The sequence below is a fragment of the Festucalex cinctus genome, chromosome 13, assembly GCF_051991245.1.
Source record: "Festucalex cinctus isolate MCC-2025b chromosome 13, RoL_Fcin_1.0, whole genome shotgun sequence".
Classification (NCBI taxonomy): Eukaryota; Metazoa; Chordata; class Actinopteri; order Syngnathiformes; family Syngnathidae; genus Festucalex; species Festucalex cinctus.
The window spans coordinates 23872140-23878139 of NC_135423.1; positions in this window are offsets into that span (position 1 = coordinate 23872140).

Below are 6000 nucleotides of genomic sequence, written 5' to 3' on the forward strand. Positions count from 1 at the left end.
CGGCCTTTTGTGGCTTCAATTTGTACCATTAATTTGAAATCACTGTGCCGAGGGGGGGGGGGGGGGGAATCAAAGAAAGAAGGTGTGCCAGATGAGGCATAAAACCTTAAAGTACACCAAAGTGAGCACAAGCCTGCAGCATAAAGTTGACCTGTTACTAGGCTGGGGTAGTAACGGAAAAATGTACTGTTACTTTGTTATTTTCAGGATACAAAAAAAATATATAATAGGCCTATGTAAACTGTAATACAGCAAAAAATAAAAAATAAAAAAAATAAAAATCAAATTACTGGCACGTTGATTAACATGGATCATTTTTGCAGGATTACATTTTTTAATATGGTGAGAGAAACGCCACAGTCGTGTCTTTGCGCGCTCTCAAACTAGTTGCCCAAGCAAGCGTTCCCTTATTTTCGGTGGCAAAACAAAATGAAAAATTTGTGAAAAGACAGAAAAGTGGCTAAACTTAGTGAGGCACGAACCAATTAGAGTAGTTCATGTCCAAAAAAAAAAGCTCGCAGGATATCCACTGCCAATATAATATGAATATCAACGGAGGGAATGGTCAGCTATTGTAGATTGATACACTAATAAGTAGGGGTGTGAATTGCCTAGTACCTGACGATTCGATTCGTATCACGATTCACAGGTCACGATTCGATTCGATACCGATTAATCCCGATACGAATTTATAAGTCGATTGTTGCGATTTTTTTTCATTCAAATTTAGAAAATACTAATCAGTAAGCTTGTAGAGTGTAAGATTTATATGAAAATGTATTATTTATTTATCTGAAATTTCAGTCTTATAGAGGTTGTAATCTCTTTCATGTTTGAACAGCATTAAAATAAAATATTAAGGCTTAATGTTCCGTTCATATAACATTCTTCCATGCTCAAGGTGTGAATCCTAACCTGAAGTCAGACGTTTTGTTGAATATTTTTCCATTAAAATGGAAGTTTAAAAATCGATTCACACACACACACACACCCACACACCTACACACACACACACACACACACACACAAAAAATAAAAAAATAAAAAATCGATTTTTTTTAATCGACTCGAGAATCGCGCGATGTAGTATCGCGATATATCGCCGAATCGATTTTTTAACACCCCTAATATATATATATATATATATATATATATATATATATATATATATATATATATATATATATATATATATATATATATATATATATATATATATATAAATGTACGTTGATGTTATAGAACATATTTTTTTGCATATTATTGAAATCAGTGTTTTGTTTTGTTTTAAATGAATTTATTATTAGTTCACCACTAAATGGCGCTAAAGATTACACACCGTCTCACGGGCCAGATTGGACGATGGGCTAGTTCTGGCCCTGGGTCCATATGTTTGACACCGCTGCTCTGAACTGTGGTACGTTTGGAATGTTTTGACCTATTGCTTGGCACGAGCAAAGTAATAAACCCCAATGACAAGTAATAAGACTAAGACAATAAATAGTTTCTCTAATAGGGCGTAACAAGCAAAATGAAAGATTTCTAGCACATGATTTGTTTGACCCTAGCAAATGTGATACAGAGAAACTGAAGTGTTTGACGTTCTTTTATTGATCAAAGACAAGCAAGAAAAAAATAAAATACACATGTCTACTCATAGCTGTCAGCAGGAGAGTCAGCATGGGATTGAAGACATCACAAAAATACACACTTGAGTCTAAGATATTTTCCACTAAATGTCTTGTGTGAAGAAGGTTAATCATTAAACAAATCTGCTTTGTGTGAATTTCATTTGAACAGGCAACCTTTATCCACGTTATTGTGCAGTGCTCTTTTTAAGGTTACACAGAAGGTCGCTTTCTTGAAACCATAATGGAAAATGACTGGGCGGCATTGTGGAGCATTCACAGCGCTTCTCACCTTGTGTGGAATTTACTCTGGTGGTTTCCAAAATCAGGCATGTTAGGTTCAAATAATATTCTTAACTTGCCCTGAGGGGAAAATGTTAGATGATTGGTTTTCCAAATTGAGCTGGGATAGGCTCTGATTCAGAAAATGGGGAGATGGATGGAAAATGGCTGGCAGTAAATATTTAACAGAAACGTGAGTTGTCAATTATTATTTCTGAATCAGCCACTTTAAATGACTGATGTCCTGGAAGTATCCCCAGGAGATAGATGACTGAGAAAATGCCAGTTATTTTTATACTTGTAATGAGGGAAATGTCTGCTTTAGTACAACCCGGCATTACAATAATGCTACTTTTTCCATAGTGTGTTAAACCACACGGTTTAACATATTGTGATGATATTGACTTTTGAACATATAGTACATCAATTTGCAGTCTTCTACAACATGTAAAAGCACATAGCCAATAAATCAGTTTAAATGTGTTTTACAATCGCTGTTTACATGCCAGAAATGTCTGTCAAATGTCAGTAAAATTAAATTATGAGCGTAAAGTTTCAAGCAAGGCATACTTCCAGTGATCCAAGTCTGGTTCATGGGTGAAGGTAATAATCTTATCTAAATTTGCCATTCAACTATGAGGTACATTTAATCAAATACAAAATTAAAATACAGTGTTGTTGTGTTTTATGGCATCATGGCATTTGCTATTGCTTTGTTTGATCCAAAGAGCCTGGGAGTGGCTCTTTTACATCATGCAGTTTTTTTCCACCCGTGCTGCACTGAATTTTCATGTTAGCATGATGCTATTTGGGTGGAACAAGTTCAACATACTAAAACTGCACTGCGTTTGTTTACAGAGTACCGTGTAGAGCAACACAATTAATTTTAATTATTTTTTTCCATAACCGAATATGTTCCAAGTGGCAACTGTCCTGTACAGAATGTTTTGAACTGAAAAATCTTAATACACTGACCAGCAGTGAGAAAAATCATATGACTGTCACCAATGGTACAGCTTGGAGAAAATAATATGCATAGCTGATCCCAGAAACCAAAGTCAAGTCGGATATCATCCAAAACAAATTGGGCTACTATTTAAGTGCAAGAAAGCTATTCATGATAGCCAATCACATTTATCATTCATATATTCATACTTGATTATTACTGCTTGCAGCCTTGTTGGTGTACAGACAAATAAAACCATTATAAAGCTGAGCAGTCACAGTTCATCTCTCATGATCTGTGTTTTGTGTATCTTTTGGTTTTTAGTTTGACATTCATACAGACCATTTCAGTTTGCTATGTTGTGATGTTGCTTTGTTTTCCTGTGTCTCCTGATCATGCTTTCCTGTCTGCTCATAACTGCATGTCTTTGTCTTCACCTGTTGTCCCTCGTGTCAACCAATCAGCGCTGTCCTGCCGTGGCGACTTGTCCAGATTTGCCTCATTGTCTCGTCAGTCTGTTTGTATTTAGTTCCCTTTTCTCTGCCCACTTCCACTGAACAAAGTCATGTGTCACTTTTTATTGTCAGTCACCTGTTGAGGTGCATTTTGTTCCCAGCGTCTCTTAGATTCTGTTTTGGGATTTATTATTTAGTGTTTTTCTCTCATTTCTTTGTTTGTTTGTCTTTTATTAGTAAATGCATTTTTAAAATTCCCCTGCATTTTCATAGCCTGCATCCTGCACTAGTTATTTATTTATTTTTTGGCTGAATTCCACTTTGACAAAACCCACAAATGCAACACAATATTGACAATGGCTCATCTATCACAAATCAACTAATCGTGACACAAATTAATTTAGAAAATTATCAAAGAAGTTAAGAAGTACATAAGAGAAGAACTCCAAAGTGGTGTCAAACATGCAAACATTTGGGAGGTATTTATTTATTTTAAATTAACTACGTTGCTAATAAGAGAAACAGGCTTTCCCTGTTGAATCGACATAGGTTTCTAACTGAACAAAGCAATAAGTGGAGAAACCTTAGCGCAGTGGTTCTCATCCAGTCACCCCAGGTCTGTGAACCATTATTTGGTAGTAGTAGTAGTAGTAGTAGTAATAGTAACAGTACATTGAAAAGTAAATTTAAGTTTTCCCTATGTGTTATCAAGTGTGGATACTCTTTTGATCGAATACTATACCAACCAAGTAACTTCATATTTCTTTCCTCTTACACTTCTCTCTGTGGGGAGACAGTTTCTGTTACTCAACCTCGAGGTGAAATCTGCTCTAATATATGCAAAAGCCCAATTACAGGATCTCATTGTCAATATTTGCTATTTTTTTTATAAGGGTGAGGTAAAGGTATGTTTCTAAGCCGTGAGTCAAGAGTCAAGGATAAATAATGATTGGGGGGGGGGGGGGGGGTCCAACCTCATGACAAGCTATTGAAGTCGGATAGTAAACAAAAATATTGATTGTGAAAGAGAGAAAAAAAAGTATGCAATCAATCATCAGCCAAAGCACAAAAGAATTCCTATTTACCATTTCTTTGATTAGTTAAATATAAACTTAGACAGTTGACACGAAAGCATCAAGATTGACTGATGAGTATCCCTTAAAAGCATGTTACCTGCATGTTTGCTTGAACACTCAATGACTGTCCAGTGTGTGCATGCGCTGTGCAAGTTTGATTGGAAACAAATGCACTTAAAACATTCGTAAGCAAGTGTTTCCATTTCCAATCCAAAACCTGCTGCCAAGTTGTGAATCAACACAAACATTGATCAATGGACATATCATACCACTAACAGTATCACCACACACTTTATTTATTAGATGTTTTTATTTTATTTGTTATATTTTTTTGGTCTATTTAGGCCAGTGTTTCTCAATTCCGGTCTTCGTGGCCCCCTATCCAACCTGTTTTCCATGTCTCCCAATTCCAACGCAGGTGAGGATCGTTATCAGGCTTCTCCGGAGCTTGCTGATTAGCTGTCATTGGAATCAGCTGCATTGGGAATTGAGAGACATGGAAAACAGGCTGGATCGGGGGCCACGAGGACCGGAATTGAGAAACACTGGCCCATGGATTTCTATGTTGCTGTGCTGATTGGATAAAAGGAGCTTCGCTACAAGACGAAACGTAAAACAAAAACTTGAATGCAATTTAGAGTGAGTCTTGTTTCATATTAAAATCGAAGGTCAAGTTCCATTGCAATGCAATGCTTCAAGTTAACGCAAAGTAAAAGAGTGAAAATCGGCATCCATCATTCACCCCCGCATACTCGCACCTCAGCAACCGCGGATTCACTTATTTGCAGAAATTTCCCCCAACATTATATGTTTTGTTTGTTTTCGCGGAAGCAAACCCTGTTTTTCATGGAAGATGCATATGGAAGGTTTATCATAGTTTCTTTTCTTTTTTTATTCTTTTTTTTTTTTTTTTTTTTTTTTTTTTTTTTTTTACAAAAGCAACTTTTTTTTTTCTTTTTTTTCTTTTTCTTTTTTTTTTTTTTTTTAACAAAAAACAAAAGTGAATGTGAGACTGCTCTTTGGGCACCCACCATACGAGTAGATACACTGCTGTACTATAAAGTAAGTGCACTTCATTTACCATTTTACCATTGCTGCACCACCAGAGTGTGAAAGTCTCCATCAGTTTAAAAAAATAAGGCCCGTCATCATTGTAGACATTTCTATATATCCGCTCTGGGGCCAAATTTCGTTCTCTGAGGTGACAATTTGTGTGTTACTACCTCCAGAATTTGTGAGTAGAAAGGATGGGGCACCCAACTGCTTATTTGTCATGAATGGGGCAACATATACTGGAAAAACAAATGAAAATATAAACACAAGCTATACGTATACTGTATTCCTTTTGAAGTGGCATTTTTAAAACAGAAATAATCTACCAAACATGAGAAAGTCCAAAGTTCCAATTTCCATCCATCCATCCATCCATCCATCCATCCATCCATCCATCCATCCATCCATCCATCCATATCTATATCACATTGTCTTCATTAAGGTCTTGGGTCCTGATGGAGCCTGCCTCAGCTGACTTTGCGCAAGATGCAGGGTCAATTGGAGGAGTTTCCATGACTCTTGAAAATCAATTGTGGGCTGTTTAACAGTGAAGCTGGCTG